Source organism: Carassius auratus, unplaced genomic scaffold, assembly GCF_003368295.1.
Source record: "Carassius auratus strain Wakin unplaced genomic scaffold, ASM336829v1 scaf_tig00013124, whole genome shotgun sequence".
Lineage (NCBI taxonomy): Eukaryota > Metazoa > Chordata > Actinopteri > Cypriniformes > Cyprinidae > Carassius > Carassius auratus.
In genome coordinates, this window is record NW_020524364.1 from 34,811 (window position 1) to 55,707 (window position 20,897).

The following is a 20,897-nucleotide window of genomic DNA, read 5'->3' on the forward strand; positions in this document are numbered from 1 at the left end:
ATTGAAAACCATAGAGTTTGAGAATTGTTTTAACATGTTGTAGCTGATATCACTTATTAAAAAAATTTTGTATTAAAAAATGTTGTGCTCATAAATGTGAATACCAGTGAAAATTTAAAGTGGATTGAAAAGCAGTTTGATTTATTAGATCTCTAATGAGAAAACAGATGTTTTGCACATCACACATGCAATGTCAAATACACATGTACATTGATACAATACAAGTGAGTCATTGAAAACGTAGTTTTCATCACAATGCATGCCTTAATGAAAGGAAAGGGTACATAAAACAGAACTTGTTCAAAAAAAGGAACTGTTTAAAACTTTGTAAACTGACAAGATTTGTCCAAATATCCTCAAAACAATAAGAAATATCTATTTACTCAAAGGCTTCGTATGTGAGCTTCATTGTGAAGCACAAATTGATAATACTTTAAATAAGTAACAGACAGTTCATCAAAATAGATGGGAAATGTAATTCTTTCTATAACAGAAATGTTGAATCACATGAAGTTGGAAGTATTCAAACACCTGAATACATGCCTTGCACATTATACATCAATATGCATAATTTCTAATTCAAAGCAAAGTGAAGCAAATTTATTAATGTATAATAACATACTTTATATATAAAAAAATCCAAATTAGAATTTAATAAACACTTTCCTCAAAAAAGAAAACAATAGTCCACTGAGTCTAATATAGACGTTCAGTCTGAGTCTGTAAGGCTCTCTCAAGGCCTCCAGGTGGCGCTCTTGTTGACATTCATGTCTTTGCTGGAGATCTTCTGGTCTGGAAGGACACTTTCCCTCCTGTTCTGATCACATGATGTCTGCAGCTTCTGGAAGTGCTTCAGCAGTCTTCTCTGGCTCTGTGTCTTCATCTCATCTCTGAACAGGAAGTGCACAATCTCACAGACTCTCCTGAAGAAGCCTTGATTGACAGCATGTGAACTGGAGTTGTGTCGTTGCAGGAAGTTGAGCTTCATCTCCAGGAAATCATCTTGAATCAGTCTGCTGCTCGAGGAACTCTGGAGCCAGAAGACACTTGAGCTGCTCGATGCTGCTGTTGATACCATCTCTGCACATCTTCTCCACCATCGGCTTTCTCAGCTGCAAATGAAGACAGAAAAGCATCAGAGAAGTGTCCTTGGAATAAACCAGTGATTGAGAAGAGCCGTGAAAGCTGCTGCAGTAATGCTGCTGTAAGTAGGATGTGAATGTACCTTGTTGTTGAGAGGGAGAAGCTCCTTTGAGATGATTGTAGCTGTCATGTCTGGATCTCTGTGCTGTAGATCTCTCTGTTCAGACTGAGTCTGGTTTGCACTGGCTGCAGCTCCTCTATTTATACTCCCAAATCTCCATATGAATGTGTGAGGCTTGAGCTTGTTGGAGTTTCTCACCGTTTGGAGCCAATGGAAGAGCTCAGACAGACAATGAGGGATGTGGAGCGCCACATGCTCAATGATCCTCCATCAGGAGCTCAAAGGAGCAGGTGGAGAGTGACTCTGGGAAAGTGCTGAGAGCTCATGTTCACATCAATGACACTGAAGCAGCACACGCTCATCATTACTACAAACACACATGGAGACGGTGAGCACACACATTTTTACTCTCCACATATGCATACATGTTTGTACATATATATAAATATATGACTATGGTCTACAAAACCAGTCATAAGGGTAAAGTTTTTGAAATTGATGATTTATACTTCACATGAAAGCTGATTAAATACGTTTTCTATTCATGTATTGTTTGTTAGGATTGAACAATATCTGGCCGAGATCCAACTATTTGAAAATCTGGAATCTGAGGGTGCAAAAAAATCTAAATATTGAGATAATTGTCTTTAAAGTTGTCCAAATGAAGTTCTAAGCAATACATATTACTAATCAAATAATTTGCTACAAATGTACCCCAGCAACTTAAGACTGGTTTCGTGCTCCAGGGTCACATTTTTATGTGTGTGTTTGTTTGTCAAAGGATGAATTTATTTATGTAAGAAAATGTTCGATGTATAACTTATTTCTTACATTATTGACTAGATTTAAGTGCATACATTTCCAGATTTAAGATTTAGAATGTTGTAATTAATAAAACATGTCATAATTTATTCAGCATTATCATTGCTGCGGTGATGTCACACTCCAGATGAAGCAGATGTGTGTGTGTGTGTGTGTGTGTGTGTGTGTTGGTCAGTGTGAGTTGTTCTCATGTGAGGTTCCCACACTGACTCTCTGTGTTCACATCAATGAAGCACAAAAGCGTCCGAGTCCTGAATGGAGCTTTAGTGACGCTGAAGACTCAGAGATCAACCTGACGTCACCAACCATCTGGAGGAAAACCTCCTGACGGGCTGAAAAAAAAAAAGAAATTTACTTTATTTCACATTTAAAATTTCATGCCATTGCATAAACTAGTAAAATTATTTCTGCATTGCAAATAAAACCTAAAAGGCTTCTGTATACATCAAATCGTTCAGAAGCTCATTATATATAAAAGTGCTTTGAGAGCTGCAGCTCTTGGGGTTTTCACAAACTTGGCTCTAAATGGATGTTGACTGAACAACAAAAGTTTCTCTTTATCTGTGTTTTATCCACCCACACACCTGTGTCCTCAGGACATTTCACTCTGTATATATATTACTTACTATTTTTACAATCTCATAACTATTGGAGACCAAAAGAAAATATAAAAGGGTCACAATTTAAAGCATATTAGTGACCATAGATAGCCCCAAAAGTTATAAAGTAACGGTTGTGTTACTGACAGCAGATGAATGTCTATATCCTAGTTGCGATTACCAGTTATTTTCCAGGATTTAAAACTACTTTCCATAATTTTGATGGACAGAAAATGCTAACAGTTATTAGAAAAATAAGTTTTAAAACCTGTTGTGGAAGTCAGAGAACTTAACAAAACCGGAAATGTCCCCATATCTTATAACGCAGGCTTGTTTGGAAAAAGTTTATATAAATGTGCATGTTATCTGTGACATGTTATCTGTGTCCATATAATTGTAATCAGGTAAAATAGTGGTTTGGTCAACCCATGTCATTTACAGGTAATTCAGACACACTGAAAACCTAAAAGGCTCTTGCACCAAAATGATTAGGCATTTAAGAAGATGGTTTTCTAAGCTGTTTTAGTAGATATAGCAAGTTCTTTCTTATGAATCTGCCCACATTCCAATAATTAAATTAAAGGAAGACATCGATGCAATTCAATCATTTATTTTATAAAAACAAACTAGAGCATTATACAAATGATTCAAAACATCATCACAAAAATAATCAAATGATACACTGTATCTTTAAAAAGTTTTTGCATGTCCTCAAAAAGAGAGCATGGTCAAATGGTTTTAAAAACATTCAGGGAATGTCTCTTCAACAGAAAAATACAGCAGAATCTTATATCTAATCGCACAAAATGCATCCTCAGCTTGGTGGTTTCATTACACTCAATGCACATTCCTTTATGTGTACTTTACAAAGACATAATCAGTCCTTTAGAGGGAATAAAAAGTCCAGAGAGAACATGCAAAGTGCTTTTTTCCTCTGAGGTAGATGTGCGAGCACATGAGATCCGATCAAGTGCTTGTCTTGATGACCCTTTAATGTACAGGTCAGTCTGTGATGGACGTTGACTTTAAAACAATGGCGTAACGTCCTGATCTGGAGTGGGAGAAAGACGCAGAATTTCACGAGAACACCTGGAGTAGCCGCTGGGGAAGATTAAGGCCTTCTTTGAGCTGAAGAAGGACACGGTCTTCTCCAAAATGTCAGATGTGGGAATACCGTGTTGGAGGTGGTCTTCAAAAGAAGATTTCAGTTTCTCCACTTTGCTGAAACATTTTCTCTCCAAGCTGTAGAGTTTGCACCTGCAATCCAGAAGAAAGCATCTTTAGTGTCATTGTAAGTATATAGAAATAATATCAAGCAGGAAAATTAAACTATTGCAGGTTCCTTTCAATGCCTTTCTTACCTAGCATGATGAACGTTGTCTTGAGGGGTGATGTCTATGTAGGAAGGCATGTTTGGTGCTGATGTTGAGTTTCGGTGGTTGAGAGATCTGTGTGGCTCTTTCTCAGTGGCTAAACCAAATCTCACACAAGACCCTCTATCTAGCCCACTTTTATACCAAAACATATCCATAGCCAGCCAATCAGAGGAAAATGGAACAATAGGCTTGTCGTGAGAGTCACTGGTCCGTGGGCTTTTAATTGAGCTCTTTAGTGGACGGGTGGGGTTGTATTTTCAATAGTGCCATCTGGAGGGTCAGCTGTGGGAGAATAATTGAGGGCATGAGCACTCGGGATTTCACTGTTCTCACAGTTTGATTAGCAATGGGGATTTGTGGAAGTATTTACTGCATTTGATGATTCAATGGCAAACTGAATTTATAGTTGGATGTAAAGTGGTTTCATTTTTAATCAGTTTTCACTTAATATCTGCCGCCAGTGTTAAATATCAGTTTTAATTTAAAATAGATTACATTTTTTAGTTATAACTTCGAAAACACAGAATATTTTTTGAAAGTTATAAAAAAATATTGCATTCAATATGTAGAATTGGGGATTTATTGAAAATGTTTGCTGTATTCTTATAATTTAAAATAGAAATGCAGTTGATTTAATGAGTTTAAATAAATGTTATGTGTATTTTTCTAGATTATTCTTTTTTTTAATCAATATTCACTTGCAATCAAGAACAAAATACAGTGTTAATATTTGTAGATAAAGAATTTTTTGTAACTATTAATAGATAGTGTTTTTAAAAGGTCACTCATGTGCTTTACAGAATGAAATCACAACACAAAAATTTATAAAAATGGATCACTGAAATGCTCGCAACACATTAAGTACGTAAATAAATCAACAAAAAGTTGGTGAGCATGCTTCAGGCTTCCCTCCAGAAACCCAGTTAGTCCAGTCCTGTGGGAAACGACACACTTCTATTGTGTGAGTGATTTAATGATGATACAGAAGTGTGGGAAGCTGTGTGTCTCTGTGGCTCCACCAGATCCAGGAGCGCTGGGGCGTGTGATCGGGGTCCACATTGTGCCATGAACCAGCTGTGTGTGTGTGTGTGTGTGTGTGTGGAACACGATCCTGAGAACAGGTACAACCACAGAACTCATAGAGCAGCTGCTTCACCAGAATATCCTGTTACACTGACCTAAAATAGTGCGTTTAATTACAGCATTTTAACTGATTATAAACTGTGTTGATTTCATTCACAAACGATTAAACTCCAGGAGAAACATGTGTTTGTGTAAATGCACACATAATGCATTTAAATTCTTTTAAAAATGTCATTGCTCTGCTCATTTTTATGATACTGTGTGGTTATTTTAGAGGAAATGAAATCTCAGTATGGCCCTGATTTGGTTAAGACATTGCTTCAGTGTCATTGATGTGAACATGAGCTCTCAGCACTTTCCCAGAGTCACTCTCCACCTGCTCCTTTGAGCTCCTGATGGAGGATCATTGAGCATGTGGCGCTCCACATCCCTCATTGTCTGTCTGAGCTCTTCCATTGGCTCCAAACGGTGAGAAACTCCAACAAGCTCAAGCCTCACACATTCATATGGAGATTTGGGAGTATAAATAGAGGAGCTGCAGCCAGTGCAAACCAGACTCAGTCTGAACAGAGAGATCTACAGCACAGAGATCCAGACATGACAGCTACAATCATCTCAAAGGAGCTTCTCCCTCTCAACAACAAGGTACATTCACATCCTACTTACAGCAGCATTACTGCAGCAGCTTTCACGGCTCTTCTCAATCACTGGTTTATTCCAAGGACACTTCTCTGATGCTTTTCTGTCTTCATTTGCAGCTGAGAAAGCCGATGGTGGAGAAGATGTGCAGAGATGGTATCAACAGCATCTACTGAAACACCAGTGGTTTCTGAAACATCTGATGAAGTAAAAGTGGCGGTTCCTCTATCAGCTGCACTTCACAGTAACAGCAAATGCATTGATTTTAACACCTGACACCTGAAGGAAAGCAAACAAGGAAAACAAATCTTTATCAGACACAGAGGATGTGAACCACATTTTAGTTCACAATATTTCTTTCTGATATGCAAAGACTGTTAATCTGTCTCAGATTTTATAATTCACATCTATGTTAGGTGCAACTTAGTTTAATTGGATTTGATTTTATGAATCCAGTTTTGCTGGATGTGTTGTGCATTGTTGAATGCATTTGTGTACACCTTCAGTGAAGGACAATTACATTTCTTATTACACAATTGTAAACCTTTGCTTTATGTGAAGTACAAATATCCCACATTGGGAGCTGGTTTTGAATATTTTGTCAGTATGATAAACACTCAGTTGTCCTCATAGGACATTAAATCATATCATAGAATCACATCTAAATGTGGTTCAGTGTTTTTTCTGCCATGCAAATAACTCACTTTTGTTGAGTTTGACACCTGTGGATGTATATGTCATCATAAAATTGTGATTAACTTTTAATTACCTTCACATTAAGCACTACTCTTTCTGTTATGCTTTACATTCACCCCTCATGTGGAGGAATGTTAATATGTCACATGACTTTTGTAAAGTTTAATAAAATGTATTTTGATGTGAATTCCAATATGTGTTTTATGTTTTTTGGAGACCTTTTAATGCAAATGTTGTGATATGTTATCACCGATTTATTTGCTTTCATAATGAAATCATGTCATCACAAAATAATAAAAACAAGTTCAAATGTACTTTCTGCTGTTGCATTCTGTTTTGTCATAAAATGTCATATTTTAAACACGATCATGAAAAGAAAGGAATATTTTGTACAATTAAAATGATTTAGATTGTTAATATTTGAGCAATAAAGTTTTTCTAGTATTTTCCAGTTAATATTTTGCAATAGTACGTCAGTATTTTTTAAATAATTCTTACACAAACAAAACTTAATTGCCACAAAAAAGCTCTTAATGGAATAATTATATGTGCAGCAAGAATTAAAAAAGGAGCGAAAATCTTGGATTTTTTTTTTTTTTTTGTAAATTTTTCTGATTATACTCTCTCTTGCACTTATTTATTTTTGTTTTATTTTTTATTTTTTTTGTGGCAATTCTCATCAAAAAAGTTCTAAAAATTAGATTAGGTCAGATACTGTGATTATTTGATTTTTAAATTAGATCCCTCAGGGAAATTATGCCAATTAAGTCCAGCAATATTGAAAAGTAATTCTACAGTAAACTGCTTGAAGTGACAAAAATATATTTTTCTCATTTCTCAGGTATTAATAATCTGAATTGTTTTAATCCAAGGAAACCATAAATGACCAGATATTTGAAATGCAGTTTTATTCTTAGTAAATATGGATTCATTTATCTTCAAAATATAAAGAGACAGAAAGGATTGCCAGCTGTTTAAATCAGGTTGCAAGTGTTTCAGATTGATTCATATTACTTGTGTCAGAGAAGCAACTAGCAGCCAGTTTGACCAGTTTAAAGCAGTAATCATTTGGAGACGTGTGTCTGCTTTGGGTTTCAGTAGGACACATGTCTATTGTTGTGTAACTGAATTTAGTGAAGGACCAGAGCGTGAGAAACTGAACTCACTCAAAGACCCTCAGAGACAACAGAACTCAACTAACAGACTTGATCAGTTGATTGGACTTTATACTATTTTAACTTCGTACACTTATTGTATCAGTGCAAAATGAAAACAACTGAATCATGTTTTATTTTAAGAAATTAATCTTCAGATTGATGTGAAAATGTATGTTTATTTCAACAAATCTTCAGCATCAGCGGCGTGAGAAAGCTTGTAGGGAGTCTGTCCTGTATTGAGGCTCATTATCATGTGAATAGACACACTTCTGTTGTTGTGTGTGTGAGAAACTCTGGAGAACAGAGTCACAGTTCTCGTGTCATTAGCATCCTAAACCCCAACACAAGCTCAGGATTTGACAAACACACGAGGGAGAACACACACTTCTGGAGATTTACATACATGAGCTTGACGAGCTGGTTTAATGATGTCACTGAAGATGTCATCAGCAGCGGGAACAGAATTCCTGCACTAACACGGTTTATTTTCCTTTATGCATCATGAGCTTTTAAAATGACTAAACTTTTGCATCAGATGCTCAAGACACTTTTGTCATTTAAATACAAACATGACTCATAAATGTTACTAAAATCTTAAAAAAAAACAGCTTTGATAAAAAACAGTTTTGCATATGCCATGATAAATTTAATATGCAGGAAAAAAATACATATTTTTGCATATTCTCACTGCATGAGACTATTTCTGATCAGAAGGTGTGTGATGACATGTTGCTGTTCATCAGCAGGTTTTCCACCAGATGGTTGGTGACGTCAGGTTGATCTCTGAGTCTTCAGCGTCACTAAAGCTCCATTCAGGACTCGGACGCTTTTGTGCTTCATTGATGTGAACACAGAGAGTCAGTGTGGGAACCTCACATGAGACCAACTCACACTGACCAGCACAAACACACACACACACACACACACACACACACACACATACACACATCTGGAGTCCTGGAGTCTCAGACACTGGAGACAATGAAGTCTGAATTCCAGCGCACAACTCTAAAGCTTTAGATATAAATGCAATCATCTGTAAACATCTGAAAAAATGAATTTCATGGCACTGCATACATGAGTATAAGTACAACACACATATGGTTAACTAAAACCAGGTGACCGTATTTATTCATTCACAAATTAATAAATGTTTTTAATCATATTTGATACATTTTTAACACTTAATACTTCATTTTTAAATAATATTAAATATTGTAATTTTTTTTCATTTAATATGATGAATAAGAATAGAGCTGTCTGATGCTCTGCAAAAGCTTCTCCACGTGTGTTTGTAGTAATGATGAGCGTGTGCTGCTTCAGTGTCATTGATGTGAACATGAGCTCTCAGCACTTTCCCAGAGTCACTCTCCACCTGCTCCTTTGAGCTCCTGATGGAGGATCATTGAGCATGTGGCGCTCCACATCCCTCATTGTCTGTCTGAGCTCTTCCATTGGCTCCAAACGGTGAGAAACTCCAACAAGCTCAAGCCTCACACATTCATATGGAGATTTGGGAGTATAAATAGAGGAGCTGCAGCCAGTGCAAACCAGACTCAGTCTGAACAGAGAGATCTACAGCACAGAGATCCAGACATGACAGCTACAATCATCTCAAAGGAGCTTCTCCCTCTCAACAACAAGGTACATTCACATCCTACTTACAGCAGCATTACTGCAGCAGCTTTCACGGCTCTTCTCAATCACTGGTTTATTCCAAGGACACTTCTCTGATGCTTTTCTGTCTTCATTTGCAGCTGAGAAAGCCGATGGTGGAGAAGATGTGCAGAGATGGTATCAACAGCAGCATCGAGCAGCTCAAGTGTCTTCTGGCTCCAGAGTTCCTCGAGCAGCAGACTGATTCAAGATGATTTCCTGGAGATGAAGCTCAGCTTCCTGCAACGACACAACTCCAGTTCGCATGCTGTCAATCAAGGCTTCTTCAGGAGTGTCTGTGAGATTGTGCACTTCCTGTCCAAAGATGAGATGAAGACACAGAGCCAGAGAAGACTGCTGAAGCACTTCCAGAAGCTGCAGACATCATGTGATCAGAACAGGAGGGAAAGTGTCCTTCCAGACCAGAAGACCTCCAGCAAAGACATGAATGTCAACAAGAGCGCCACCTGGAGGCCTTGAGAGAGCCATACAGACTCAGACTGAACATCTACACTAGATTCAGTGGACACTTTTATACTTTTAGTTTCTCTTTTCGAAGAAAAGTGTTTCATGAGTTCCAGTTTGGAAGAGATATTTGCACTGTTAAGTGCTCTGATGATTTGATCTTCTGTGAAGATTTTTCTCTGTTTGAGAAAATGTTCTTTAACTGTTTTTAGTTTGAATCCCATCTTGGCACACTGTGCCTCTGCAGGTTTAATTGGACTTATTAGTCTAAAAGTGTATTAAAATGCATTTTTCATATCCTTTGGGTATAATTTTCACATTTGAGGTGATACTTTATGTGACCATGCAGTCAAATCAGCTTTATCTTTGTTTCATTTTGAAATACTCTTCATTTTTTGCAACTGGCGGAAATCATTTATTGATCTTTTTGATCATATTTGTTTTTTTATGATGATGATATGATGTATCAGTGTATCACTGTCCTGTATTAGGGTGCCTTAACTTGGGCTTATAATAAGTCTTTAAATTTCATTCAAATTTGATCAAAATGATCTAATCTGGACAACATGTTACTCATGTTTTATAAGTTTGGCCAAGAGTTGGTCAGTGTCCAATATTTGGAATTAATATTTATGGTTGTTTTTAATCTTATTGAGATTTATTTGAAGCCCAGCTGGGCTCATATTTGTGTTTCTGAGAAAATAATATGTAGATCTGAAAAGATCATGGATTTATTTTTCAAGAGGTTATTCCTCATCTTTCTGTCAGTACCATGTACTGTGCTTCTGAACTGCCTTTTGCAAGGGTTGCATTGTAAAAACCTTTTCACTGTGTAAGTGAAATGTTGTTTCCTTCTGTGAAGGAATTTGTTTTAAAATTAAGAAACGTAAAGGCCATTGAATGTATTTCAATCAGTCTGAGGCGAAATAAAACAATCAAAAAAAAGTGACTTTGTCTAATCATTTAGAGTCCTTCAGATGGTTTTCATTATGCATGAACGATTCAGTTATCAACCAGCATTAAATATTCCTGGGGTTTGTTTATGAAGCTAATCATGAGATGTTTTTTTTTATGGGTAAAGAGTTAAAATAGCTCCTTTTGTAATATTTCTGAAAACATATTGTTTTTGCTGAAATGTACTCATCTTCAGGCCGTAGACGAGTTTGTATCTTCATGTGAACAAACTGGTAGAAACGTAGCATTGCATCACTTGCTCAGCCATGGATGCTCTGCAGTGAATGGGTGCTGTCAGAGTCCAAAAAAACTGATTAAAACATCCCAATAATCCACAAGACTCCAGTCCATTAATTAATATCAATTTCTTGTGAAGTAAAGAGCTGCGTGTTAGTAAGAAACAAATCCATCAAAATACTTCAAACTGTTGCTTCCAGGTAAAATATGAGTCATCGGGTCTGAATCAGGAGAAAGATCTGCACAGATCAATCACTGTTTAAAAGACAAATATGTCTGTGGATTTTGATTTCACTGGTGAAACATATTTATGGATTATGGACTCAAATTTTAAAAGAAAGCGACAGTTTAAAGTTATAATGAATTCCTTGATGTATTTGTTTATTACATATAAAATAAAAATCCTTTTGAATGTGGCTTTGACTTGATTGTGGAATTTGAGAGATTTTTCTAATGTTTTGCTTACGTTAAACTGATAGACATTTTTAAATACACTTCTATTTGCGACTTTGTAGGTTGTGGATATTAAACAGTGAAATGTGTTGTGAAGTGTTTTAAAGCTCCAGACTGACTGGTCAATTTAAAAAACATTTAACTTAAATTTTAAAAACTGAAAAAACCTTTGAAATGGATGAGAGCAGGGCTGTTTTCTCTCGTTTCAGAGTCACAAAACATTGCGTTGAATTGCAGTTTTTGGGATGCTAATGACATTGAGCTGTGATTCTGGGTACCAGAGCTTTCCCACACTGAACAATAGACATGTGCCTATTCAGATGCTAATAACAGCTTGATCCTATAACAAAAATTCCCTCGGGACGCTGCTGAATGCTTCTCATCTAATACCAGATAAAAACCATTGACTACAGGTTGATGTATGTGACGTATGTATTTGCGAATACAGAGACATTTGTGAATCTTTAAGTGACACTAACAGAACTGAAGTTAAAAGCAGTTTTTATCTTTGCATGTTTGCATTTCACAATAACATATTATTGTTATATAATTAACAGAATAGTAAGTTTTGTCACATTTGGTGATCAATTTAATTTTTAAGTGCATAATGCTAGATAACTTGTACAAATATAAATTGTTTTTCATTAGAACTATCAGTTTACAAATATTAGAGTTAATTTGACAAAGTGTGCTTTAATTTAAATAAAAATATCAAGGAGTAACTTTTTTGACAGCCTCCTAATAATGCCAACATGTTGCAAATCTGTGCATGTGAATGAAAGTTGAAGGAATAGAGCACAACGATGGAACTATCAAAGTTTAAAATGAGGTCACTGACCTTTGACCCCTGTTCTCCTGTTGAGCTCTATTGTCTCGGAGGGTTTGTTTCTCACACTCTAATTACACAATAGATGTCTGTCTACTGAACATCACATTTATTATGTACTTGTAAAGATGTAAATATGTAAATAAGGGCTGTTTTTTCACATGAATGATTTATTAATCATTCAGTAGCTACTAACAGTATTTGAACCCTTATGTCACACTTACAGTATGAATTTCAGATAGAAACACTTGAAATTTTGTTTTCTGATGCAATGTCATTCAAACATTTAGTGTAAATTCGGTGTTTAAACAATTTAAGGAATTTTAGTTTCTACCTCAAAACATGATTTTATTCACTGATGCTAAAATAAATGAAACCACGTACAGTAGTAGAGTTGAGCTTTGTTAATTTTTTTGTATGTATGGAAAATATTTCTCATACACATTACTTTCACTGTTGAAAGAATTTGTTTAAATTCAAGTTGCTTCATTAAACTGAAACTCAAAGCAGAGAAACGCACTCTGGAGGACAAAAGTGACAATAATGTGTGCAAAACACATAATATCAGCACAGCAGATTTACAATAATGTAAATAGTCATGTATACAGAGCGTGCATATAAAGAGTAAGATCTCTATACTTAACCAACACATACACAATAGTACATTAACCATCATGGAGGGATTTCACATTCGTTTCAGAATTAGAAAAATGAAATTTCATTTGTAGAAAATCCTCGTAGAGGACAGTGACGCACTGAAAGGTATCATTTTCAGTGGCGGCTCTAAACAGATTTTTCTAGGGGGGCCAAGGAGGGGCCAGTGTTTAACCAGAGGGGCACATTAAAAATTTATTTAAATGTAATGCAAATAAATATAAAAAGTAATTCTTGAAAAAATCTACACAGTAATTTTACACAATCTAAACATGTTAATAAAAACAAATAAATAAAATTCAATCAGGCAATCATACATTTCACAATTTGATATTTATATATGAAGGTCAAGAATTCAGAAGTGTATATTTTTATAATGCTTACACTACACAGAAATATACAATTAAATTATGCTTATTTTAAATGTATTGTGCAGGCTAAAAATATAATAAGCTTTTAATAATCTTTCAGTGCGCAAAACCATGATAATATGAAATGCTTCAAAACTGAGCTCACAAAGTGATTTTAAGCATTCATAGTCAAATCCATGTTGAAGTGTTCAATGGATTTTTGTTGCAGTGTGTCTTTCCAGTAAAACAAAAAAAGATGCAAAAACAAAGTCCTCGACACATTGAACCAGATGAGTTGGGCTTTTTGCTCCACGACTGTTTATTTACAGCACAGCAGACAAATGTGAACCACACACCAAACAAGGTATTGTAAGTACATGGCCATGTACTTACACTCTGAATTTAACTGACACAATGATCGGAAATGTTTGCTTTTCTGCAGATCAAGAAAAAAATTACTATAAAATTAGAGCTCTTTCAGAGAGAGATAATACCAATTCCTTACATAATACCTAATTGCAATAGCATTGTGGAGAATATACCTTGGGAGAAAGTATGGACCTTGCCTCATAGATATCTGCTGACCAACAAAGTAAAAGAAATAACATTTAAGTTAATTCACAAATGTTACCCAACTAAAGTTAGACATTGACGTCTTCTGAAGAAGTCTTCATTCATTTATTTTGGCAATGCTCCTACACTGAAAAATTGGTCAGACTTATTGCCATTTATTCAGTGTTATTTTGTAAGTGACTTCTCTTTTTGTTTTCAATTGGATTGTTTGACCATTCAAAAGAGAATACTGGAAAATATTACATAATTTATGTTTCCTGTTAGCTAAATTTCACATTTATAAACAAAAGTTTACTGGCTCTAAACCTCTTTTTTCTTTATTCAAATTGGACTTCGACAAGTATGTGGAAACTATACCACATCCCGACTTATGAGCGGGTTCGCGAATCATTTGAGTCAGATCGCTACTTCAGAGCGGGTTTATGAATCATTTGAATCATTTGAGTCAGATTGCTACTTCAGAGCGGGTTCGCGAATCATTTGAGTCAGATCGCGACTTCAGAGCCAGTTCGCGAATCATTTGCGTCATTTGAGTCAAATCGCGACTTCAGAGCGGGTTCGCGAATCATTTGCGTCATTCGATTCAGATCGCGACTTCAGAGCGGGTTCGCGAATCATTTGCGTCATTCGATTCAGATCGCGACTTCAGAGCGGGTTCGCGAATCATTTGAGTCATTTGAGTCAAATCGCGACTTCAGAGCGGGTTCGCGAATCATTTGCGTCATTCGATTCAGATCGCGACTTCAGAGCGGGTTCGCGAATCATTTGCGTCATTCGATTCAGATCGCGACTTCAGAGCGGGTTCGTGAATCATTTGAGTCATTTGAGTCAAATCGCGACTTCAGAGCGGGTTCGCGAATCATTTGTCTCATTTGATTCAGATCGCGACTTCAGAGCGGGTTCGTGAATCATTTGAGTCGGATCGCGACTTCAGAGCGGGTTCGCGAATCATTTGCGTCATTCGATTCAGATCGCGACTTCAGAGCGGGTTCGTGAATCATTTGAGTCGGATCGCGACTTCAGAGCGGGTTCGCGAATCATTTGCGTCATTTGATTCAGATCGCGACTTCAGAGCGGGTTCGCGAATCATTTGCGTCATTCGATTCAGATCGCGACTTCAGAGCGGGTTCGTGAATCATTTGAGTCGGATCGCGACTTCAGAGCGGGTTCGCGAATCATTTGCGTCATTTGATTCAGATCGCGACTTCAGAGCGGGTTCGTGAATCATTTGAGTCGGATCGCGATTGAAGAGCGGGTTCGCGAATCATTTGAGTCATACGCTGCCAGACTACAATTCCCCTGCCTAGTGTGTATCCGAAGAGCATAGCTAAAGCAAGAGGACAGAAGAACCAGGAGCGGCTGGCACATCGAGATTGTAAAATCTGAAAATTGAAAACTGAAAATGATGTTATAGACGCGTTGCCTCGACAGCGCAATAGCTTAGTCACACAATCAATATTAATCCCCCTCGGAGATTAAATAGCTGCTCCTATAGATTTAGGCATAACACTGTTTATTTGGGGGGGGGGGGGGGGCAGATCTGATGGGTAAGGTAACAGATAAGGACGTGCCCGTCTCCATTCCCTCCATCAGATCGACCTGCGAACCCAACGAATGCCGGTGTAGCAGTCGATTCTGTTCCCCTTGATATGTCTGTTTCCCTTTACGCAAACATACTACAATTATTGCGTAAATGCCGAGTTACTATAGGTACGATCAGAACTAGCGTGTGCAAGAAGCTTGACTGGATGTACGACAAGCAAATGGTTCAAAATACCATCCTAAATCTTAAACTTGAAAATAAAATTAAGACGAGAGGTTTTTCAACTTGAAATGTAAAAACATAAGACAAAAATAACGGAACAACTGCGAGATGAATAATAATAAAAAAAAAAAGAACATAAACGGGAGTGTAAGAATCATTTTTCTATGCTACAGTGTAGCAAGAATTTTGTCCCTTTTTGCTTTCCTTACATCCAGGTCTGTTTGGTGTATTTGCATGCGGGAATGTTGCCAAATCCGCGGAATTTAGGCTACTTTTGGAAAGTGTTTGATTAACTATATGGTTGGGTTTATTACACGGACCTGGCAACCCGAGGGGAAACAGACATTCCGAGGGGAACAGAATCGACTGCTAAACCGGCGCCTCGGCGAAAGCGGGACCGGTATCGTTAGGAACGCCGGCGAAGGCTCCCTCCTCGAAGAGAGCCCTCCGGGATCGAAGCGTACACAACGGCCGGGCAGTCGGCTCCCTCGATAGTCGACACAGGGTGCTTCGATCCCAGGCAAACCACACATAGACTGTTTGTATCCCCACCCGTGATGTAGCGTGGGCAGGGAGGAACAAACAATCCATAGCGCGATCTGGAATCGCCCTTCAAATGTTGTGTCTTTGCTTTGCTCTTAGGCATTATGTTGTGTATTGGGACAGACAACAATAAATAAGACTCACAAGACAGACTTTAGACATGTACACACAGAGCGCTTGCTGAAAGACGCGAAGCTGAAGTCAGCTGCGTTGCAGGTGTCTTTATAGCTTCCTGGTCGCTACGTCACCCCGCCCGTGACGTCACGCCCTTCCATCGAACAGATTGCATACAATATATATTTAGATATTTAAATCACTCTAAATTTTTGGTGTAAAGTATGTGAATTAATATTTATAATGAAAAATATTTTAAAGAAATACACATGGACGTAATATACACATGTATACAAATGTAAGTATGGTCAATTTTAACTTTATAAAACACTAAGTATAGTATGCAATCACACTCCAAACTCAAGTTTCGTCTGTATTTCATTGCGTCCTATACAAACACATTTTTTTTTCAAGTGAAATGAACTTTATATAAGCCTCACTAGGCAGCAGTGATCATTGCAGAGAGAAATTGTGAATTGGGATGCAGCTTTAGAAATATCAAACCGCTGGATGATGCTGTTGACCAAACAATCACGACTCACATAAAGACCAAAACAATGTTCTTCTGCCACTAATGCAGATTATGCATTAAAAAGTAAGTTACACAGTACTTTAAGTTAATGTACATTCTTGTCTACACATAAAGTAAAAATGGCAAAATGCACAGACAAAAATGAGGTCAAATTATTTTATTTTCACAAACAATTGTTTTGTCATTGAGGAAATGACATCATTCAGTGATAATATATCACAACATGTGCTTGAGGATTCTCCAAAATACATTTGTGCTCTCAACAGAACAGAGTTTAAACATCATAACAGTCTTTTCAAAAGACACAACTAGATATTCAACACAAAACATAAGCATTGTTTATGATTAAACATACATTTCTCACAATGAGAATCATGATTATTTAGAAATCACTGCTTTTCAGAAGAGTCACATAGTGACTGTAGAACATCTAAAGTACAATATCAAACAGGACCGAACTTTAACAACCACAGAACTTTTCAAAGAATGAAAAATATTTCTGAGATGTGAAATAAAAACAGCAAAACTTGTTTCTATAAAAGCAAGTTCAGATTAAAGATGTTAATCAAACAAATCAAGATTTAATAAATCAATCAATCAGGTTCATTCATAGAAAGTCTTCACTGAAGATGAAAACGAGTATTTAACAATACATTAAAGAATTTCCCCAAAACAGGAAAATCATATTTTGTTTATATATTGTATGTGGTCAAATTATTGTATAAATATCCAGCATATGCGGCTTTCAGAGAAAGCTGTTTAGATAAATTAATTTAGTCTGCCAGTGCTGAAACAGGACAATAATAAAAGTAAAGAAAGTTTTTCCTTCACATCACATGAAGAAGATTCAGTGTTGTCTAATATAGATATAATTAAATATTCCCATCAGAATAAAAGATTAAATATGAATCATGACGCCTCTGTGTGATGATCAGAGGAAATCGAATATGAGCCCAATCTGAGCCACTTCATACAAACAGCACAGAATTAATAATGAAGCAAGATTCTTGCCATCAATTAATATCAAGAAATTATAACATTTCATCTAACATTTGCTGTGTAAACAGTCTTTATCAGCTCTTAGAACAAAGCTTGAGTCTGTGATTATAAATGTCCTTTAAAGTAATGAAGAAAAAGTTTCCTTCACATCACATGAAGAATGTAAAAGTCAATGTTGTCTGATACAGACGTCAGTAAATGTTCTCATCTGGAACATGAAGTGAAATCTTCACAGAAGATCGAATCATCGGAGCACTTAACAGTGCAAATATCTCTTCCAAACTGGAACTCATGAAACACTTTTCTTCGAAAAGAGAAACTAAAAGTATAAAAGTGTCCACTGAATCTAGTGTAGATGTTCAGTCTGAGTCTGTAAGGCTCTCTCAAGGCCTCCAGGTGGCGCTCTTGTTGACATTCATGTCTTTGCTGGAGGTCTTCTGGTCTGGAAGGACACTTTCCCTCCTGTTCTGATCACATGATGTCTGCAGCTTCTGGAAGTGCTTCAGCAGTCTTCTCTGGCTCTGTGTCTTCATCTCATCTTTGGACAGGAAGTGCACAATCTCACAGACTCTCCTGAAGAAGCCTTGATTGACAGCATGTGAACTGGAGTTGTGTCGTTGCAGGAAGCTGAGCTTCATCTCCAGGAAATCATCTTGAATCAGTCTGCTGCTCGAGGAACTCTGGAGCCAGAAGACACTTGAGCTGCTCGATGCTGCTGTTGATACCATCTCTGCACATCTTCTCCACCATCGGCTTTCTCAGCTGCAAATGAAGACAGAAAAGCATCAGAGAAGTGTCCTTGGAATAAACCAGTGATTGAGAAGAGCCGTGAAAGCTGCTGCAGTAATGCTGCTGTAAGTAGGATGTGAATGTACCTTGTTGTTGAGAGGGAGAAGCTCCTTTGAGATGATTGTAGCTGTCATGTCTGGATCTCTGTGCTGTAGATCTCTCTGTTCAGACTGAGTCTGGTTTGCACTGGCTGCAGCTCCTCTATTTATACTCCCAAATCTCCATATGAATGTGTGAGGCTTGAGCTTGTTGGAGTTTCTCACCGTTTGGAGCCAATGGAAGAGCTCAGACAGACAATGAGGGATGTGGAGCGCCACATGCTCAATGATCCTCCATCAGGAGCTCAAAGGAGCAGGTGGAGAGTGACTCTGGGAAAGTGCTGAGAGCTCATGTTCACATCAATGACACTGAAGCAGCACACGCTCATCATTACTACAAACACACGTGGAGAAGCTTTTGCAGAGCATCACAGCTCTATTCTTATTCATCATATTAAATGAAAAAAATTACAATATTTAATATTATTTAAAAATTAAGTATTGTAATTATAAAAATTTGTCAAATATGATTAAAAAAATTATTAATTTGTGAATGAATAAATACGGTCATCTGGTTTTAGTTAACCATATGTGTGTTGTACTTATACTCATGTATGCAATCACATAAAATTCATTTTTTCAGATGTTTACAGATGATTGCATTTATATCTAAAGCTTTAGAGTTGTGCGCTGGAATTCAGACGTCATTGTCTCCAGTGTCTGAGACTCCAGGACTCCAGATGTGTGTGTGTGTGTGTGTGTGTGTGTGTGTGTGTGTGTGTGTGCTGGTCAGTGTGAGTTGGTCTCATGTGAGGTTCCCACACTGACTCTCTGTGTTCACATCAATGAAGCACAAAAGCGTCCGAGTCCTGAATGGAGCTTTAGTGACGCTGAAGACTCAGAGATAAACCTGACATCACCAACCATCTGGAGGAAAACCTGCTGATGAACAGCAACATGTCATCACACACCTTCTGATCAGAAATAGTCTCATGCAAGGAGAATATGCAAATATACGTCATTTTCCTGCATATTAAATTTATTGTTCAATGCAAAAAAAAAAATTTCAGCAAATAACATTTGTTACATTTGTGAGCTATCTTTGTGTAGATTACAAAAGTGTCTTGAGCACCTGATGCAAAAGTTTAGTCATTTTAAAAGCTCATGATGCATAAAGGAAAATAAACCGTGTTAGTGCAGGAATTCTGTTCCCGCTGCTGATGACATCATCAGTGACATCATTAAACCAGCTCGTCAAGCTCATGTATGTAAATCTCCAGAAGTGTGTGTTCTCCCTTGTGTGTTTGTCAAATCCTGAGCTTGTGTTGGGGTTTAGGATGCTAATGACACGAGAACTGTGACTCTGTTCTCCAGAGTTTCTCACACACACAACAACAGAAGTGTGTCTATTCACATGATAATGAGCCTCAATACAGGACAGACTCCCTACAAGCTTTCTCACGCCGCTGATGCTGAAGATTTGTTGACTTTAAGATTCTTCTTTTTTTTTCATTTTGGACTTATAATACATATCAGTGAATGAAGTTCAAATATATCCATTGATGGGGACCTCTGACCTCTGACCATACTGTGCAATTTTCCCTCTAGTAAAAACTTATAAATGCAACGAGGGATGAGGGCCGTCACATGCAGCTTTCTAACAGCTCTTTAAACTGGCTGCTGTCACACACTCGTATGTATGTACTTGTATCTTACAGTCGTCTCTGACTTTCATATTTTGAGTTGACCATCTTGTGGGAACTTGATCTGTCCTGCGTCCCCACATTCATAAAGATGAATATAAGTGACCTTATGGCAGATGGCAGAGAGGAGAACATCCCACCGACTCACTCATCAACACACTGTTGTTCAAGCAGCTCAGGCTTCTGATTGGCTGAGAGGAGAGCGATGCAAGTATAAATGGAAGCTGAAGATGACAGATCCATGAGACATCAGCTCCTGTGAGGAACCTTTAACACCGAAGACACTTCGGTCCAAACTGAGCTTCATCTTCAACACTCGGCCCGACAGGAATCAGCATCAGTCATGACGACCTACATGGACATGTCTTTCCAGAGCAGCATCAAGACTCAACACGTGCAACAAGCAAGGTAGAAGAACTTCACAAACCGGCAGATGCATGAAAAGCTCCAAACCTAAGCGCTATCTTCTAGTATTTGATTCAGTTTTAATATTCTAAATGCACGTGAACTGAGGTGATTGTGTTGTTGTTTTCAGATGCGTTCTTACGTGTTTGGAGAGAAAGTGTGGCAACAGTTTGGAGAAGCTCAGGTGTGCTCTTGGAGAGTATCTTCAGAACGGCATCCACACCTCAGATCTTCTGGAGAGGGCCGTGTCTTTCATCACCCTCAA

The 20,897-nt window shown here is 37.4% G+C and overlaps 1 long non-coding RNA gene and 3 pseudogenes across 1 annotated transcript; 2 read left to right on the forward strand and 2 right to left on the reverse strand.

The window, feature by feature from the left end:
• Positions 1–120: 120 nt before the first annotated feature.
• LOC113073863 (transcription factor HES-5-like) lies at positions 121–1,565 on the reverse strand (annotated as a pseudogene).
• A 3,854-nt stretch (positions 1,566–5,419) lies between these two features.
• Positions 5,420–6,612, forward strand: LOC113073866 (uncharacterized). The gene is made up of 2 exons (XR_003280556.1): positions 5,420–5,729; positions 5,843–6,612. It is a non-coding gene; the product is annotated as an uncharacterized LOC113073866 (long non-coding RNA).
• Positions 6,613–8,906: 2,294 nt separating this feature from the next.
• On the forward strand, positions 8,907–10,646 carry LOC113073865 (transcription factor HES-5-like; annotated as a pseudogene).
• Positions 10,647–16,840: 6,194 nt separating this feature from the next.
• On the reverse strand, positions 16,841–18,881 carry LOC113073867 (transcription factor HES-5-like; annotated as a pseudogene).
• Between the last annotated feature and the right edge of the window lie 2,016 nt (positions 18,882–20,897).